The sequence below is a fragment of the Caloenas nicobarica genome, chromosome 3 (genome assembly GCF_036013445.1).
Source record: "Caloenas nicobarica isolate bCalNic1 chromosome 3, bCalNic1.hap1, whole genome shotgun sequence".
NCBI classification, from domain to species: Eukaryota; Metazoa; Chordata; class Aves; order Columbiformes; family Columbidae; genus Caloenas; species Caloenas nicobarica.
Genome location: NC_088247.1, coordinates 63,637,497 through 63,658,307, shown reverse-complemented (window position 1 = coordinate 63,658,307; position 20,811 = coordinate 63,637,497). Strand labels below are relative to the sequence as shown.

Sequence of the window (20,811 nt, the reverse complement as noted above, 5' to 3'; positions counted from 1 at the left end):
TCCCTTTAACTCTGGAGGTAGTTCAAGATTTGGTCCATTAATTTCATTAAACTGCTTGTAGGAAAACACATTTCTGCAGTACCAAGAGCTGCCAGAATGACCTGGAATTAAGAGGGCAAAGGTAGAGACACTGTAAATATTTTAATTCATCTATTCATAGATGATTTGTGTGAACACATTAAGAACACCAATAAAGTAATGGGAATAATTTCCTTCCACTTTTTCCAAATTCAATTGCGTACAGTTTGATTGCATTTGATCAGGACATGAACGTCATTTCTCAGATGATTTTGTTCTACCACTGTTCATATGAAGTCAATTTAAAGTATGACATCGCTTTTACCTTCCTTAAGTAGGAAGATGTTTTTACTTCTGGAGTTAGCTGCCATAGCTATCAAATTGTGTGCATAATAAATTGTGCTTTGTTTAGAGAACGATAACTGTAAAATATTGCCCATTCAGAGAAAAAATTGAGATTGAGACTGATGCCTGAAGCTTAATGCATCAGAGCTGCAATCAAGCAAATTTTAGACTTCTTATTTCTCCCATTACAGATCATAATTCATAGAGTTCTCCAGACTTTCTGTGTTTGAAAAGGAGAAATGGGGCAAAGAGAGCATTAGAAAATCCACACAGACCACGTTCACAGTCTCTGCATACCACAGTACAGAAGCTTGCATGGTCAATTCATTGTATTTAGTAAGAAAGCATGTATAACAGAGGATTTGGACCCATGGAGTAGTGGGAGATTTGCATGTAGCCTCACTGCTTTGAGTTAGCAGCCATGAATTCTAAGCCCCTGGGTAGTATGCTACAGAAGCATGTGCTTTTTTCTGTGTTGCCTGGCTCTTCTTTGGCACGAATTATCCTATACAATCCTGGAACTCGGCTGCAATTTAAATGGCACCTGGCTTTCTTATTGACCTGGTCAAACTGAGGCTTTAGGTGAATTCACAAAGCATGGCAAGGCGCAGTCTGTGCTGCAATGCGACTTGCTGCAAGCCAGTTAAGGAGTAACATGGGCATGGCTTTATTTGCCCTTTGTACTCTTGAGGCAATTTCACCCACTTATTGTGCTATTTCAGAACCTTCAAATAATTAGCAGTAAAATAAATATTATCCAATTGCTTTCCTTAAACTTCATTTTCTGAATAAAATACACATAAGACATTTTTTTACTTTGTGAAGCACATGCATATCTTCCTGTTGCCCCTCTACCTCCAACTGACCTTGCAGCGTCAGTGTAACAGATATATAAAAAGTAATATAAAACAAAGTCCTTGTTCTTATCGATCCATGAAATGAATTAATCTTTATGGTCAGATGACGCCAATGCCTACTGCTACATTTAGGTTTCACCACTGAAGGTGTAGTTCTACCATGACAAAATGATGATGGTAGCTGCCAAGGGAGAATCTAGCAGTCTAGCAGATGGTTTAAGAGTTATTATCAGAGCCCTTCTGCCTGTGTGTTACCAGGTCCTAATCCTGGAGTGTCTGAGATACAAAGTTCAAATTGAAAAAAAACCTCTTCCAAGCAGGAAGACACGCCAGGCTTCTCATACTCTCATTTCCCTTCTGATGTGCTTGTTTAATCTTAGTTCCCATGGCTGGCAAACAACTGCAGCAGATCAAGCAAGTCGTGGCCAGATAGACCAAATACTAGCAAATGCTCAGCAGTGGTGGTTGCATTGCTGTCTGTCCTTGGTGGGCAGTCGCTGAAGGCACACTTACTTGTTTACTTCTGCTGCCAAAGAACCAAGGATTGCACAAATTTTACTAATGCGGTGATAAAAACAAATTAAAAGTTCTCGGGTTTAGTATCGCAACAATGCCTCTGGGAGCTTTAATTGGGCAGTAAAATCCTGTTTGATGACACGTGCATTATCTGGGGTCATTAGAGACGGTGCAGGTTGGCTGTTCCCTCAGACCACGTCCTGTTTGCTAGCACCAGGGCTGCTGTTAGATGGTGGGTTAGTAAGGAGATGCAGTAGCAGACAAAATCTTAGTATCCTTAACCAGATCTTGCTCTGGATAGTGTTTTTCCTAATTGTAAGTAGCGATTAAGCTTCTTAAAGACTCAGAAATGGATCCAACTGTCACTGAAATCAGGGGCAGTCTTTCACACTTGGATGAGAGGCTAAAGTACCCTTTCAGGAACACCACTGAAGACAGTGAGGTTACCACAGCGAGAGGGAAGATGCTGGTTCCTATCAGTTAAGAGCTAAAAAATAAATTAGGGAAAATAGAATATAGTGTTCCTCATGGACTTCAGTTTAAATACTCCTTTTGAAGCTGGAGCCGCAGCAGTGTGATTTTGCTTCATAAATGACATCTTTTACTAATGGCTTCATTCTCTTTGCGTTGAAGTCCCCTCTGCTCCTGCCAGGGTGCTGCAGAGAGCATTTAGTGTAAATGAGAATAAAGACCCTTGCCTGCAGGTTGCGGATTAGGTAAACTAATTCACAATGCATGTTAATTAAAAATAACTGTGTGCAAGTGTAGCCAGCATCACTAAAGCCAGTCAGGCCTGTGAATGCCCATGGTGACCTGCTTGGGGGCTGGAAGGTGTCCGTACTTCACCAGGGAGAGCTGCAATCCAGAGCACCCCTAGGTTCTACTGAAGGACGGGGGAATAAGGACTCAAGACTTCTTTATTGCTTTGCTTTGTTTTTCGAGTGGAACTTTTCTCAGGCCAGTTGTAAAAATAGTGAGTGAAATACTGGCCCTGCTAAAAAGGGTTTTGCCCTTGAGTCCAGCCATGCCAAGGTTTCACCCACAGATTAAAACTGTATTGGGCCCTGTCTGTTCAAGGGTTCAAAAGTGGTTCCTGGCTCCACATCCAGATCATTTCCTAGGATGTTGTATATTGTTGTGATAAAGTGTCAGGATCTGGAACCGGAGCATATGTTGTTTTATATACTCAGCTGCTTGTATAGACCATTGTTGACATTGCCGGTCAGTAACACTTTATCATTTGCTATTTGTTTTTGTTTCCGATAGCAAACATTATGGGGAAAAAAAAAAAGCATAAGCATATGCCTTTTATTGCAAACCAGTTCCAGGCCTGCTTTACCCTTCAGGTTTTGGGACCCTGTTTCCACCAGGTCACATGCCGGCGCTGCTAGCGGTGGCAGTGCTGCGTGTCACCCACCCCATGGTGGACAGGCCTTGCCCTGGGTATGGGGCAGCCTGGGCAGCCGTAGCACTCGCTGGAAGCAGAAGGTTTGCTCTTGGCTTCACTGCCAGTATGGCTAGGCCATGGGCACAGATCTGCAAGTCCAGTGTGCTACGTCTGAGATTTTCCTGTCCAAGTCCTCTGGCATGCTCCTCTGCCATGACATTTGTAAGCCCTTGAGGAACAGGCACCTTCTCCGGCTGCAGTGGCCTGACTGCTCCCCCGAGGGTGGTCAGCAAGGGCCCAGCGTCATGGCCAGGGCAGAGAGCAGAAGGGGTGACACAAGCTGCACTTCTCTCTGGGGACCCTGTGTTCCCCTGGGGTGCTGCCCTGTCCAGGGGCACATCCACCCTGCGATGCCCACGCTCATTGCGCATCTCTGTCACATCACCCGGGGTGGCATCTCATGTGTGGGCTTTCAAGCACAGAGGGAGGCCTGGAAGAAAGCGCCCTGGGCAAAACGCACGCTGTGGTTGTCTGTGTTTTCACGCTGGTCTTCGACAAAATCAGAATAGCCAGGCCCATTGGAGTATGTGGTCACTAAAAGATCACTGAAGGTTTGTTGTCTTGGTATTAATGAGACAGGCATTTCAGTCAGCTCTATTATGTGCAAATTAAATATGAGTCTCCAGTTCCTGATGCATTGCCTGTGTGCCCTGATTAAGGGTAACCTCCTTGTATTCAATAACCCCCTCCCTGCAGGTGTAAATAGGGCAGCCTGTAGCTGTCTGATGCCTCTAACACATAAACGAACATGTCTCCTGGTGCTCTGTGCCTTGGACTCACAGATGTACATACACTCCTGCATATGCACACACAGCAGATCTTTTGTATCCAGAAAGTGCCTTTTGGTGGCCTTTCTCAGAGTAGCAGAGTGATTTTCACAGTTTACGTTAATTTTTTTTCTAAAACAGACTAGTATCATATGGAAAGGGAATTTTTAGAGGTGACCTCACTTTGTAAGCACAGTGCTAGACAAGAAAGAAGCAGAATAAAAGACAATCGCACCGCTCTGATTTAACAACAGGAAAGTATTTGCGTTTAATTAAAAATATGTGCTGTTAAATTCTGATTTGGGCATGATCTTTTCAAAATTAGGCAGAAAACCTGGAACTGCAAGCCCTAAAGGTAAATAGGCTACAAAGACACTTCCTTGCTTTGTGTGTTTACACTGCTTGTTGTATACATCGTGTTTGAAAACATATCATTGTATGCACCTTTTGGTCTTGCATATCTATCATTTTCACCTCAGAATATATTAGTTGATGTCTGTTCTAGCCCACAGCTAGAATAGCAGCTGGAAACTGCACGAGAGCTACTGATTGCTGGTACCACATTGCTCTGAGGGAAAAACACCCCAAGTATCACGAAGGACTGTGACTGAATCTCTGAAGTTCTTACAAGTATTGATGTAGCCAATGCCATAATGTCAGCTAGGTTATAAAATCAAACAGCAGGCTGAATAGACCACAATACTTAAAAGTCTTTCATACTTGTTTTCCAAACAGGTGGAAGAGAGACTCAACAGCCATATTCGCTGGAGCAGTGAACCCAATTGCCTTGACTGGAACTATTACTCACTTGCACCTTTGATGGCAGCAGCCAGGTAGGAGAGCAAAGAAAGAATGGGTTTGAGTGAACTGAGGGAGTGGGTCCATGTGAATAGTTTTTCATTCTCAGAAGGCTTCACATGGAAGTCACTCACATTTAAATACTGATTACATGTCCTTTTGTTACCACTGAAGTCAGCTCTTGCTGAAATCAGAGGCATTTCTCTTTTGGGGCAGCTTGTATTTTTATTCATTTGGGAGTGCTGTCTTTGCTTTGTCCACATATTTCATTTGTCACTTACCCTCCTCTATGCAGTCCTTGCATCAAGCATCCAGGAAGCACACTTTTTGAACTAAATAAATAAACAGAAAAATGTACTTGTAAAAACACCAGAAGAAATGGTGGGTAGGGTTTTGATATCTGAAACTTTTTTTTTTCATTTTTAAATTTTCTTAAATTGTAAGTTGGTGATTTCTGCTTGACCATCTTGCCATTGCTAATACTGTTTAAGGTTATTTTTTCCTCTGGGTCATGAACGCTTAGGCAAATATAAACTTTAGTTATGAAAGTGCTGACACTATAGAATAATGACATCCAAGCTAGCTTAAAGGTAATGGATCCCCAACAGCAGTCTCACTATGGCATCAGATAGTTCTGAAGCCAGTTTATCTTGTCAAGAAAAGGTCTTTTTTTCAGCTACTCATTGCAGTTCCGGGTTTATTTGGGTTGGTAGTCACAGGATGGACAGGTTTCACATTGACTACGTCTCAAAAACTGTGCCTGCATGCAGTACAGAGAGAATTACTTTTGTTGCTGGAGGAAACCTGAGGCACTGACAAGCTTCTCTTCTCTGTATCGGCACATCCTTGATGGTCAGAGAATTATGTCAGCCTTCAGAATTTAACAAGACTGGCTTGAAATAATGAAAACATAAGAAAAAGTTTGATCCTTCTCATTGGCCTTCTGTTTTTTAAAATTATTCAAGATTTATCTGCAACCATAGAAGCTGAGCATATAAGGGAGACACCAGAGATTCTTATGTGAAATTGTGACCACAGGAGAAGGTGTTAAAAAAAAATGCCTAACATATTTTGAGATAAACCCCCCAGGTTTGTCAGAACTATGTCAATGGTGTTGGACCTATGTTTCATTCTATAAATGAATTGAAGGAAAAAATGGAGGGAGTTAAATTGAGATGAGCTATCCCTTGAACCTTTGCTCAAACCTGGAACTGGTCCCAAATACTCTGCAGTCCAGGGTGGTGCTATACGAGGTATCTCTTCATATGGATCCCTCTCCCAGTCCCTGCAGTGGAAGCTGTGTCTATCTGTGTTGCACTCTTTCCCCTCTGCGGTCCCTCAGAACTAACAGAGATCTTTCCGTGCAGCCTGGGATCAGAGCTGGGTGGGCGAGGGGGGTGCAAACTGATGGCTGTCAGTCGGGGTGTTACCAACCCACATGTCGTCAAAAAACAAGGCATCATCCCTGCCAGAGGTCCTGTGGAATTTATGTTGAAAGTTCAGCAGGAAAACAAACTGTCCTCATGCACCCCTGAGCTCCGTTGCCAGTTTGGGAAGCATTAACGGTGTGTGAAATTTATAAGCAGGAGTAATGGAATACTCTTGCAGTACAGAAACCCAGCCATGTCCTGACTCACCAGGCAGGATTTAAGTATAAAACTGAGAACTTGGGTACATTAGAGCATGGCAGCCATTCTCTCAAATGGGGTTTTAGCATAAATTTTTCAGGTTTCATTTGTGTGGAACTTAATGGTACTTCTGTGCCTTGGGCCCTTATTGCTGTGGCTCTCGTGTATGCTGAGAACTCTTCGTGGTAATGTGTCAGCAGAGTAACGGCACGCTTTCCTTTTTGTTTGAAACAATTGAATTTTAGAATAGATACTCTCAATTAACGTAGTTCAGACCAATGCTATTGTAACTATGACAATCTGTACCGCTGCCTTGTGTGCTAAGGATATTAAGGCAAGCACTTAATACTGGTAGGATAGTAAATATGCTGTGTGAGCTAATAAAAGGCTCCCATTAAGAATATGAACCCTATTACTGCCTACTTTCCAGGTGAAAGCTTGCAGTCTGACTCCACTGCTACGTATGGGGCAATAGGAAGGCACATTTTCTCTGAAGACTAGAGCGTGCAATGCTGCCAAACCAGCAGTCCCAGGCGGCCTGCAGGGAATGATTCTTGCAGCAGAGCAAGATTGCACAAGCTGCGGTGCAAAGGACTAGCTGCTTCATTTTGGCTGAGAATCCTTTGAAAATGCTGGTCCTGATTCTCTACCACCTGAAACCTTTTGCTATTTATACCTGGGTAAAGTGAATGCTGAGTGAGCATAAAATGCCACTACCCTAGTGCTAAAGGAGCCGTTATCCACTTTGTCCAAATATAAATGACTATGCAAAGGGTGAAGCAAGTTCAAGGTCTCTGTTTTTGTGATGACATTGCCCCTAGCTCCTGCTGCTCATTGCTGATGGTGTGAACAGGAGGCTGCGTCTTCATGGTGGTTTGAGTTCAGGATGCGCAAACATTGGGGGAAGCAAGAACACTCATTTCTTGTCCTGCTATTAGTAAGAGAGAAAAACGTGTTTCTTCTTCCAAGTCCAGGAGGTGGCCGAGCAGGGTGCCGGGACAACAAATCCATTTGCTGTTTTCTGACAGCCTGGGATGGGCAGAAAGAGACTCGAAAACATCCGGAGGAGCCAGAAATGGGCGCTGCGAGGTCTCACAGTCCCCGGGCTCGAAACGCCGCCGAGGCCGAACTCCTGCCCGCGGCTGCCGGCTGCGCGCCTCCGTGCTGCCGGCTGCGCGCCTCCGGGCTGGCGGGTGCGCGCCTGGGCAGCTGGCGGGTGCGCGCCTGCGGGGCGGCGGGTGCGGGCCCGCGGGTGCGGGCCCGGCGGCGGCTCCGGCGCTTTCCGCGCCGCAGCAGGGCGGGGGAAGGCGGCGGCAGCAGCGGTGGCCCCGGGCCGCCGGACGAGGCTTGGAAGAAAAGAGGCTGCGTCTGCCGCAGCTGCCGCCCGCCAGCCCTTGTCCCCTCGGGAACCTGCGGCACCCGTCTGCTGGCGAGGAGGTGCAGTGTTTATCCTCTGATTCTGTTTATTTCAGAGCCTTCCCCCCCCCGCCCCCGATAAAAATCAGGACTCGGTTAATGAAATCTAACAACTTGGTTTCATTTTTTTCCCCATACACAATATGTGCTTTATGTGTCTCCTGTGCAGCCACAGGCAGCTATATGATAGCTGGCAGTGCATTAACATGCTGTACATTGGAAGGACACGGTCCCTGAAATCCTCTGGCACCTCAAGCTACTGCTTTCAAACTAGAACAGAGATAAAGATATCGTGAAGGAGGAGCTCGGTGTTGCATATTATAAAAATTGAATCCTAAGAAAACCTGGATACTTTTGGCAGTATTTCGTATCTTGTAAATAGAACCCATATATATTCATGCGTATTTTAAGTAGAATATAGTGTACTGCAATTTCTGCTAAGCAAATATCTTGGTAGAGTAATTTTAAAACTTTTTCGTAGCCAGCCCTGCACCAATTAAATCGCAGTGCTGGCCTATGTTAGGCATTCTGAGCCAGAATCTGCCAGCTGTACCTGCTGAAGGCAATGAGGATGCTCAGGAGTTGACCTAGCCCTGGGTGAAGTCAGCAGCGGCTGGCTCCTCCTGAGCGGAGCTGCGTGTAGATTATGTGCAGCAATGCCTGCTGCTGTGGAAGGGACCCTTTTAAAAAGCAAGAAATGCAAATCGGTTTGAGTTACAGGCAGCAGGAAGGATTCTTCCTCTATAATACCTGGGTAAACCTGTATTTATGTAGCTGTATCATTTCTGCAAGTAACCTACCTTTTGTTAGGGATAGGTTGTGATAATGTAATAAACTCTAAACTACACTGATGGGATTAATTTTATGTATCTTCTAGTACGTGTATATGCGTATTCACATCTATATTTCCCTCTGTCTCAGACTATGCCAAGGTTACACATTCAAGGCTTACAGCTGCAATGAATACATAAAGTGAACAACTGCGGTTTTAAATCAGCCAGTGACATATATTCAGAATTATTGTACCATGCCATGCTGTAGTAATGCTAAATTAAATGTTTCAAAATATAAACAAGAAACTGTAATATTTGTTGGTTTTCTAAAGTAATTCTGTGAACCTTGCTTTTTGTTGCTCTGTTCTTATCAGAAATTTGAAGAATTTACGTTTTTGAAAAATTACATAATATCCAGAGCCCTGTGCAAATCTGTGTGAGCTGAGTCTCTTGCTCACTGACACTTTGCTAAAAAGTTCTGAGACGGCAAAGTTTCAGCCAGCTGGGAATTTCAGATCCACGCTAGCAGTTATCTCCAGATGGCTGCACTCTTACTTTGTACCAAGCCTTCTAGCATCTCAGTGGTTGCATGTTTGGAATGATGATGTATACTGTTCCACTTGTTTTTGCCAGAAAATATACAGGGCATTGTATGGTTAAGTTTTGACACACGCTATAGCTCAAAGAAGAGGTGAGAAAGACAGTGTGGGGAGAGAAGAGGGGAAAGGAGAAGGACGAGAGGAAAGGAGTAAGAAAACGCAGCAAGAAGCATTTATGTCAGCATAATGAATGCAGTCTGACTGGCAAATACAATTTGACTGCAACTTGTGAATTTCATTGAATTTGATCCAAGAAAGACACAGCTGAGCAATCTGCAGGAAGCAATCTTTTCCTAGAAGTATGCAGCTCCAAACTGTACAAATTCTTCCAATGGTTGTAAAATGGCTGTATGCCACTGGACCTATGTAATTGGATGCTTCTGAAGAGAAAGTTGTGTGTTGAGACAGTCAACTGAAGAATAACAAAAAAATAACTGAATGTAGAGTTTTGAAAGAAGAAAACCTATACTATTTGAAGTTGGCCAACGAAGCCTTAGTGATAAAGACAGTTAATCATTTCTGGTGCAGCTGTTTCCTGACATTTCTGCAAAATGTTGTGGAAAAATTAATGCAGGTTTGTTCAGTAATGGTTTCAAGCTTGGCTAGTGGAAAATATGACAGTATTTCCATCGTCAATTAAGAACAAGCAAGGCTTTTTTTTCTGTAGGGGAAGTGGTATGCAGTTTGTACTGCACAGGAAACTGTAGACTTGAGAGCAGCTGTGTGACAGTAACAGGTATGTGGAGGATATGGAGAAGAGCCTGGGCCCTCTTCTTTTATCATGTGTTTTAGTGTAGTACAGCTCCCTCTGTTATTTGCTGGAAAAGACCTCTTACACTATCTGGCACGTGGGGTATTCTTTCGAGTGTCTGACTCTGAAAATAAATGCCCTTCTGGTCGCTTCAGTAACAAAGCTTGTATCAATAAGATTTCCGTTGTGATTGTATTTTAGTACTGTGATGTCCCAAAAGAGTAACTCGTTTTGGTGGAGAGACACAGGATTTTTTTAACCAATCTCTGAAATTCATGTTGCTTGCAGTTTGATCTCGACGTGTGTGATTTTCACAGCCGTGCAGCATGCCTTGGTGAGCACGTGTGGTTGCGGTGCTCCGCGGGTGCAGAGCAGCAGTGACCCTGATGTCACTGAGTAGCTGCTTTGTGGTCAGGGTAGAGGGGAACTTGTCAGCCTCCTGTGCAGCACAGGCACGAGGCTACACATGCGTGCGAACCCGGTATCATATGTGAGTGCATAGTGTTGCAGATAGGCAAGAAAGCATGCAGTTCAGAAACACGAGTGTGGCCAGGGGGTACATTCCCCTCACAGATCAGCGTAGCTGAAGGTCAGGGTAGCAGCTGAGCAGCGGCCTTTGTCCACTCCTTCACCTCGTTGCCCGCAGCGCCTGGCGGGCGGCCAGCTGCCGATAGCCTCCTCAATGGCACCTTGGGGCTCCCGCTCCTGCCACAGCTCCGCTGGGTTTGAGCTCAGCTTGCTTTGGGGGATGCCAGGTCTGCTCTGCTGTCACACAGGCTACACGGGACGGGAGGTAGTAGAGAAAGAGATGAGATCTACTCTTGAGAGTAAGTTGTGAAAACCAGTCCCAGGTTGTCTATAGAATTAACATTTTACTCACAGGGATCTACATTTTGTTTTGTGTTTAAAATGCATTACTGTGAAAATACAGTGGTACAGAATTACTGTAAATCACTGCAAAATTTTAGGTGAACAATTTAGGTGCTCAATACCTCTTTCTGGACTGCGAGGGGTTGTACAAGCCTGCCTACTCTAATAGCTTTTTTCTTCCTCTGAATCTCTGAGATACTTTCAGCCCTGCCATAAATATGATTTCTAGTCTGTTTACACGGTAAGATGATTCATGCTAAAGTGGTTGATAGAAAGAAGATGCGTTATGATGAATGGTTTGTGCTTTTCTACTATCCCTTCATAAAGGAGGCTCTTACTCAATGTTCCTCCTGCAAATTTAGAAGACCCTTAGCAAGCTCACTAAAAATGTTTGTCCTACTCTCTGTAATGTTAACTGTTGAGTTTGTAGTTCTTATTGATGGGTTTAAGCCAGTGTAAAACAACAACAACAATGAAGTTACATCCATGATCTGTGACCATTCATATAATCACATAAAAGTCTAGCCCAAGTTCTGTCTGGTGCAAGTCTACTCTGAGGAGCTTTGTTGAAGACTCTCCCAAGCGTACAGTGCCTAGTGCAGGCAAACCTGTTGCTGAAATCAGTGACAGCTTTACCAGTATCAGAGCATTAGGGACAGCTTATATATAAGAGCCTGTAATTAATCTTGATTTGGGACATTAAAAGATTAATCCCCCAAACATCCCATCTGTTACCATGTGTGTACCAGCGCTGCAGTCAATATGCTGTCGTGCCTGTGGTGGGAACACTTGTGTGCTGCAGGGTGTGCAGGGGAGTAAGGGAGAAGTGAGGGCTCTGCTCTTGCAGTTTATCTGATGTGGGAAATCTGAGGGCATTGGGTCAGACATGAGCTGCTTTTCAAATTCTCAGCATGAGGGCTGTGCCTACAGCTGCTTAGGAATTTCTCATAAAAACAATTTGTCAATTGAAAGTGGAATTTCCACAAGAACAAGTTTTCCACTGGAAGATCTCCATATTGCTATTTTTATTTTTTGTTTTCCAGTGGAGATCTCTGAATGAAATACTTCCCTTTAAGTCATCTTGCTTCATGGAGAAGATCTTTGATTAGCTGAACTGAGCTAAAACCATTTCAGTTGCCATTAAGTTGTGTCTGCTTATTATTCCCTCTCATCTCATGGTAAACGGCAGTACAAAAACTTCATGCTTAACAAGTTCCTGTGGGCAGGTCACCTTGACAGCCCACACTGTATTGTAGTCACCCTTGTGACAAAGTCTACTAACTACTGAAGAAGCAACGTCATAGTGAAACATTCTAAAATAGAGGCCCTAAACCCTGGGAAACCAGAGGAACCTTGGCCATTTGTGAGCTTGTATCTCTGCTGTTCAAACTCAGTTTCCCAAATTTTTGTGTATTTTTTACTGGTTATTCAAAATGTCTATGGGGGTTGCGAAACTCTTGGATTCCATTTAAGAAATAAAAAGTAAGTACATTTAAGTGATTGTAAAATTGGCTAAGGTCGCACCATCAAAGTTCTTGAAGGACTTCCATACATGTCTTGCTTTATTGCCTGCCCTAACTGTGCCTATGGAAGGCAGCTGGGTGGTGGCTGGGACATCACTGTAGGTGACTGGGCACCTGGTGCTGAGCATATGGGAAGGGAGAGAGGAATGCGGCTGACACCAAGGTACTCACTGAATCACACAGTGACCTCTTATGGATGGACGTTAGAAAAGAATGAATGCACATACCACTTTTACTCTTTAAAGTAACAGCTTGAATAGTTCCCCAAGATTTGTAGTAGATGCTCTGTTCTCCTTACAGTACTGTGTCTCCAGACTTCTGTGAATCCTTTTCATGCTATCCCTCATCGGTTTTCCATCCTGTTCTCATTTAGACATGCAGCCAGTTCTTCTTAAAGCACTAAACCTTTGGCTGTATTGCATGGTGACCAGCTGACAGATTTGATGGTTGTGGCTAGTGGCACACACAGAGCACTAGCCCCTGCTGTCCCCAAGGGAAATATGTCCTCCTGAAGGAAATGGGCCGCACCAAAAAGCACACTGCGTGACAGCCACTGCACTGGCTGAAGGCTGGCCAAGGTTTCTGCACCTCGTGCTCACAGGAAGCTGCGTGGCAGGTGTGTGACTTTCCCTCAGGCAGCCCCCTCCGTGCTCCTCAGAAAGGCATGGGAGTTGTGGTTAAATATTACAGTCTAACCTTTTAATCAGAGACCCGAACAGGAGCTAAGTAGCTTAAAACCATTAGCACTATTTTAAGTATCTTTTCCATGAGAGGAAGGGCAGTTGACTCTCAATCATGCTGTATCTTCCAAATGAATGACTCAGAATGAAGATCCTGGGCTCCCCTTACCTACAGCAGAGCACGGTGCCGGTGCATCTCATGAAATAGATAAGTGCAAAAGTCCTCCTCTGTCTCTCGTTCCACTCCTCGTGTAGGATTCTCTCTATTTCCGTCTCCTTCTTACTCCGTTACTGGTTTGCTTTGGCCATCGTAATTTTCACTGGGTAGCCTGAATCAGATTTCTGAACGCTGACTACTGGATCTGGGCCTTCTCACTTCTGGGAGGACAGGAGTGACAGCTTATGAAGAACCTGCTTGACTGTGAAATCAGGAGGGCTTTTTGAGAGCTGCCTTAGCCAGTAGCCCTGGCAGCATCCTAGTTCTCACCAGAGGGTGCTAGGAGCCCCCCAGCCCTGAACCCTTCTGCTTCCCCACTGCTCTGTTGCCCTGGTGGTGCTGAGGATGAAGGTGACAGATCTGAACTGAGAGAAGCAGCGGCACATGTAGACTGGTCATTTATTCTTTATTTAAATATGTCAAAAATTACATTTAGGAGATAGCAATATAACTCCTTGGCATTTGAGGGAATGCCAAATAGGCTTTCCATGCTAACAGAGATGACTTAATTGTAGCTGAAAACCTGAATACAGTTTCAAATATAACACAATGTGATACCACCATTTCCACCCATGTACTGTCTTTTGGGGAAAGAAAAAAAAAAAAGCCTACCTCACTTTCAATCCCCCTGTGCTAAAAGAAGTAGTGTTCTTCAGTTATAATTGAAACTGGAGATTTCATTCACCTGTTAGAATTCAAAGACTAAGCGAAGGAGAGATCATAGCAATTATTCAGACCATTTGGCAAGAAAAAAAAATTGGCAAAACCTACGCTGGTTACAATCAGTTGGATTTCACAGTTGCGTTACAAAAGCCACAAATGGCCTCAATTCTACATTTAAGATAGGCAGAAATTGTTCTGTTTAGTGTGTCCTAAAATTATCCAGCACAGAAATATTTTGGGGAAGTGTAAAAATTAGTCCTCAAAATTTAAAAAGGCAGCTTAAAGGGGAAGGAATGGTGATGTGGAAGTGTTAAATTAATGCCATCTTGGTAACAATTTTACCAAAAGTAGGGAAGAGTCATGCACTTCATGTCCTTCTTACAAGATTATTGGATAAAATACTCCCACTAAGTTAGAAATCCACTGTAAACGGCTCTCTTGCTGCTAGAGTTGATGTATTTTTGAGGATGCAGTGGCTCTTAGAAAGGAGCAGAGCGCGTTGTGCAATAATGTGACCTTATGTTGCATAGACACTTCCAGTTTTGGAATGCGAAATGTCTGAAACTGGGAGTGGGCGGACAAGAGGTGGAGCCAGCCAGGAGCCTGGGTGGCTGTGTTTCTGAGAAACTCTCTTCTGCTGGTGAGTCCTGCTAATTTGCCAGCGTATGGCTAAAGCCCTGAATAGTCCTAAGTCAAACCACTAAACAACATCGAGTGGCAAACAGACACGGAGCTATAGGGCGATATTTTGGAAGTTAAACATGTAAAACTTAGTTGAAAACAAGGCTGAATTCTTTCAGACCCGAAACCACAGCCTCTCCAAATGCGTCAGACTTTTGATGCTGCAGCGAGGTCAGCTTCCCTCCCCGCCACCTGTGAGTCAGGACAACTCTATTAAAGGAAGCTTTTATTGGAAGCTGTCAATAGAGAGGTAGACGACAAGCAGATGGTGAGGACACTCTGGGAAAGAATTTGGATCCTGTGTCTGCATAAATGGTCACCAACAGGGAGAAGACCATTTTTCTGGAGAACAGAGGGATACTGAGGAAAGAATAGTGTTTAAGCAAGAGGTAGGTTCACCTGGTTTCACCTTCTCTCTAATTAAAACTAGGATTCAGAGTCCACTCAAGTTGGCATTGTATCCACTTCCCAAGGGAGACAAAGGCTGAGTCTCTTGTGGGCTTGATGCCCTCAGTGTTTATCCACATACTTTTGCTGAAAATCACAGAAAAATAAGGCAGCTCAGTTCCCTGTAGAGAGAAAAAAGGAAACAGGGAGAGAAAAAAAGGAAACCAAGGAGGAAACAAAGTATTGGACTAGTGGGAATTTCAGCAGCATGATCCTAGTTTTCAGGCAATGTAGGCATCTTTTGAGATAAAAACTTTGTAGTGTAGTCATGCACTTACTCTTTGCTATAAATTCAGACTTGTTCATGAGTGTATCAACACTACTGGGGCTTAAAAATGTCAGTCAGCAATGCCGTCCCATTTATATTAGTGCTCCTTTAACTTTTTCCCTGTTGTTCGTTATTTCTCTTATTACCTAGACTGCTCTAGCAGGGTGTGAGCATAGATGAAATTCCTGTAACAGGCAGCGTTTGAACAACTGAGACCTGTGGTTTTAGCTGTGCTCTTCTTTTAATGCTGGCAGGTGCTCTGCGCTTCCTGAACTCACTGTTATGCTACTGGAGAAGAGATACCTTGCAACAGCTTTGTGATTAAAAAGACACCTCTGGAACTAATTTACAGTGTCAGTAATTGTATTGTTTCTATATGAGATTGCTAGCAGAAGGAAAGAGATCCTGGAAACCAGCTGTAGTTACTTAATTCATGACCTGTCAGAAAAGAAGGTTTTGGTTTCCAGTCCTGACGAGCACCTCGAGTGAAAAGCAGAGCATGGTCCTGGCCACACAAAGAGCCAACCTCCCCGAGCCCTCAGCATACTGGGTGGCACTGTGTTTGAGTGGTTTTCCTGAGAGCATCCCATGTGGAGTTTTCTTGAAGGCTTATGATGTACTGGTTTTATTCACTTTCCATTTCACTGGTGGAATAATTTTATTAACTTTCCCACAAGCTGATTCAAACTGCATAAAAAGGGGGAGAAAAAAAGGTTACTCTTCTTTGCACCTTTAATTTTCATGTCAATGTTAAGATTTGGTTTAGAATCTGTGGGTGGTGCATTTTACAAGCTACCTCAGCAATGCTTTGTTCCTAGAGGTGAAAGTAACCTTTTCTTTAAAAAATGAAAAATAACTGGATGCCCTTCTGGTGTCTGGCTGCCAGGCATTTGTTAGCAAACACTCAAGCAAATGGACCTCTTTATGCAGGTATGTCTGAGCCCGTATGTGGATGTACACACGTGGAGTCTGAGAAAGTAAGCTGTGCTGGGTAGACTTGCTGAGGCAGGTATCTGCCTGAAATTAGATTTGTGTTTTCCACTCAGAATGTGTTCTGCGTAATAATGTTTGCAAAGGAAAACCAAAACAAAACAGAAATACACATTCTTAAAGTGTAAAGCAAGGAAATGGTTACTGTATGATGTGAGAAGGAGGGGATGGGAGGACAAACCTGAGCACGGCAGCGTGGCCTCCTAGAAGAGGCGCAGAGGTGCACCTGGGGCTGCTGCAACAGGGAAAGGGAGCTCTTGGCTGTTTCGGTGGCATGTTCCCCTTTAATGTGATTCGGCAAATCGTTTCCCCGTTGGACATGGTAGTAGGATGCTTCCTCTGCCTTCCGCCTGGTCACCTGCTGCCCAAACCTGCTGTGAGCAGCCTGCAGGAAGCATGGCAGCCTTGGGCCTCTGCTGGCCTTTCCCTGGCCTTCCTCTGCCCTTTGCATGCTCTGGCACGGTGCTGGTGCAGCCAGGCTGCAGGACGGCCGCGTAGCTGCCGGAGTCATCCAGATGTCACGTAAAGCTGCAGTTTGGTTCATATCAGTTCTGCTTTTGCTATTTTTTCTGCTAAGCAGGCTTATATAGAACATAGAAGTCCAAATCCTATCTGAAGATTAGATTTGGCATTCTTGAACAGATCAAGGAGAAGAATAAATTGTTATCCTGAAGAAAGCTATGAAGAAAAATATCAGACTGATAGCTTCTTTGCTTTTAAGTTTTGCTGATCAAAAATCAGCGGCTGAATTTTGGATCAAACTTCTGTAGCAGTTCTGCAATCAAATACTCACAGCTTGTGAAGATGGAAACTGCAGCTCCTCCAGCTTCATCTAATGAACTGGCAGCTCTTTGTTGGTGCTACCAGAGCAATTAGGCTCCCTGCTAGAAGGGTGGTGTTTGTTCTGCTATTGCATCCAAGTGATTTGGGGTATTTTACTCAAGCAGACCTCACTGATCCACAATTAAAATGGCATTTTCATCTCAGAGGTTGAGAAAAAGCTTTTGAAGATTTTATTTGCTCTTATGATGAGCTTGGTAGAGGAATGAAATCAAACACGGGTCTTTTGTTGCAGCAGTTGGGTCATGACTGAGACAGTTGGCTACTTCATTATAGCAAAGATGTAGGTGGCCTTTCTCATGTTTTGAGATCCAGGAGAGGAGCTGTGACTGTACCGACACCTCTGAGGGGAGAGGAGCCAAGCCTTTGCAGAAGCAGGGTCACGTCAGCTGTGCCGTATGCAGCACGTGTTGACAGTGAGCCCTGTCCTCTCAGCTGCTTTGAAGTTACCGGCTCCATCTTTCTGGCAGGATCAGATCCAAGTGGTGGGATCACCCTGAGTTCAGGCAACTTAAAATTTGTCTTTAATTTTTTTGCACCTGTTCGATTGTGGGGTTTATAGCTCATTTTTACCTGTGCTTTCTCTTCAGTGTAATAGTTACCAGCAGCCTTCCTTGCTGGTACTGGTTCAGCTCTGAGGGCAACGCTGGATATAATTTGGAGGGCGATTAGGATGAGATCAGCTCTTGAAACCTAAGTCAAGTTAATGATGAAACCTGAGTTTTGTTAATAATACATTGTAATTATTACTCCCGGCAGGGCAGATATCTCGTATTTCTCATCTTTTAGCTTGACGATCCTAGTTACAGTGATCTATTTGACTTTTTGGCTCTTCTGCCCCTTTTTTGGGTCTGCAAAAGGAAGGAGTCCTGTAGGAAGTCCCATCCCCTCCACCAGATTTCCATGGGAGCTTTCCTGGGTAGATCAGTTCCTCTGTGGATGTCAGTGCGTTGCACGAGCTGGGGTGCAGAGGGGCTGAGAAGAGGATATGTGATCAACAGATGAAGCAGCAGAACGTTAATAATACAAGACACCTAATTGGAGCTGCCCTTTTGCCCAGCAGCGAGGACACATGTCATTGCACAGCAGGCGCCAGGCCCGTGGCAACCTGCTCACATCTCATACAGGTCTTCACGACGGAAGAATTGCTTTATGAGCTGAGCTGCTTGCCTGCTGTAATTGCCAATAAAGCATTACTCCTATCCTTTCGTAGACTGCATCTATTGCTCGCACCTCAGAGATGCCAGGCCAGATGGGAGAGGTGACATAAATCATGGTGTGTGTTACCCATGGGTGAGTGGGAGGGGAGTGCACCCCGGTGAAAGTGACACCGCGCAGGGGTGGGAGGGGAGGGCTGCGGCAGGAAAAGCGACCTGTGGCAGGATGTAGAAAGATGTGAGATAGCGCAGCCCCTCCTTACCTAACGCTGCATCTTCTTTCTGCCCCCCCTGTGGCTCCCGTTGGAGACCCCCCCAGCTATTCTGTGCCCGTGCTCATTGCCTCCCTTTGCCCGCAGTGGGGTCACCCTACCCAGGGTGCGAAATCGATGGTGCTGTCACCAAGTGTAGACCTTCATTTTGTGGAAAGTGCTGTTGTGGGACCACTGTCCCACCTGAGGTGCAGTCAGCCACCGAGTGCAGGCTCCCACCCCACCTCTGCCATGTGCACAAGTTAGAGACTGATTTACACTGAGGAAAATAACTTTCCATCACCCACGGTTTAAATATTGGCCAATGGAGAAAGCCCATTACAGGAACTTATGGAAAAGAAGAGCTGCCCCCCTGTTTTATTTTACTTCTGCTCATTATCTTCCCTGTGTTGTGACTGAGTGTGGTATGTGACACTGCAAACAGAAAGTTTTCACACCCTTGAACCCCCTGTGGTTGGGCTTTGTACCCATCCAGCAGATCCTCATCGCAGTTTGGGCAGCAGAGAAGGCCAGGTGAATGCAGCCCAGCAGCCCTGGAGCCCCTGGGGAGGGAGGGAGGGGGCGCTGAACAGGGCCGGGCTGGATGTGGTCAGGCAGCCCCTTGCCCTACTCTGCCACGATCTGTGGCTGCCCCCTTCCCGCCCCATCTGCCGCTGTGCAAACCCCCCAGGCGATGGATCCCACTGAAAAGTTACCATTTCTTTCCCTCAAATTATTTTCCGGTGAACCCCTTTCTTGGTTCTGAACTGAATTTGTGCACGGTCAAAGATGTCTCTTGTGGGGCCACTGAACGCCCAGAGGCCGAAGGTCCATGTGGGTGCAGGGGTGCCGAAGGCGGCACGTCGCCATCACAGCCCCCGGGATTGGGGTGGCAGTGCCGCCCATGCCCCGAGCCCATGGGGAGCCAGGGAGCAGCTGCCGGGCTCTGCCCTGGAGTCTAGAGCATCAGGGAAGAGATGCCAGTCTATTCTGTATGATTTTGGAAAATGCCGTGTAATAAAAAATACTGTATTAATTGTACCAGTGAAGGTAATTTTTCATTTTTCTCATACGCTTTTTCCTGTTTGTTGTTTTTTTTTCTTTTCTTTTTTATTTCATCTTCTCCTTTGTGCATTTTTCTTTAGATAGGTAAAGTCTTAAAAAAATAAGAATATATGACTTACTTAAACAAAATTTCTGCTCCACATGTGACTGAGGCGATAGGCTGAGGTTCTGATCATTATGCTTTTAGTTTTATAACTTAAGAGCAGTTTGGGGTATGTGGTCCTGTCTCCTATTAACATTATGTAAATGTACTGCCAGAGTATGGTCTTCAATATTTAAACCTACTAATAACTATTTTTACATTCATATTTCCTCTAATATAACAACATTTACTCCTCATTTCAGATGAAAATTAAATTGTCTGAAGAATAATATCATCAGCTGATTTGTCTTGCATCACAATGTGTATCTATTCTAGTAAAAAATCAGTGGCTATTAAATTTACTGCTAAGGCATAGGATGAAAAGACAAAACTATGATGCTGAACAAAGAATGGTTTTGTCAATGGGAATTAATCACAGCATATCAGGAAAAGAGTATGCTCTCAATTTCCCACTGAAGAGAATGTTGAAAATACTATCTTATTAATTTCAATTTCTTTAAAAAAATTTTAAATCAGAACAAAATAAAAATTATAATGTCAGAATAATCATTTTCATTGACTCTTGCATGTAAAGTTGGCTATGTCTTACAGTGGGCTTTTTTTCCCCTGTTGTAAATAAGAGAAAAGTTCTGGTATAAACTTGTGCGTTTTTGTTTCACCCCAGCCCCAGAATGATTGGTGTGAGGTATTTGGAGCCCCACAGGAAGGCTGCATAATAATGAAACTCTCATGTAAGCATCAGCCAAAGGAGTCATGATATTAAATAGAAAAACCATAATTGTGGAAAAGGCTATTTCCTTGCACAGCTCATGTAGAGCACGAGAAAGTTGTCACGTGTGTTACTTCCAGTAGTAATATTGCAGCAATGGACTTTAAACAGTTGCAGACATTCTGAAGAGAGTCCTCGGGACCAGACTTGCCTCCCCTTTGGGTTAGGGGGAGCAAAACTCACACCGTGCAGAAACACAAAGTCACCCTGGAATGAGAGGTTGCTGAACATCTCTGAACTTCTATGCTGAACATAGTTGTAGCTCATCCTGTTGCAATTAAACCTGTGAAAGTGTCAGGACTCCTGACACAGTAAGGTGGGTTGAGTCTTGGGCTGTAAGTGTGGTCAGTGTGGCACTGTGAGGACAGCTTG

The 20,811-nt window shown here is 44.4% G+C and overlaps 1 protein-coding gene across 4 annotated transcripts in view; it reads left to right on the top strand.

Moving 5' to 3' along the window:
• HIVEP2 (HIVEP zinc finger 2) overlaps window positions 1-20,811 on the top strand; it is a 139,326-nt gene that overhangs the window by 81,991 nt on the left and 36,524 nt on the right. For all 4 annotated transcript variants that reach the window (XM_065630738.1, XM_065630739.1, XM_065630740.1 and 1 more), the window contains one exon: window positions 4,686-4,783. The gene's annotated coding sequence lies outside the window, so the exon portion shown is untranslated. The remainder of the gene's footprint in view (window positions 1-4,685; window positions 4,784-20,811) is intronic.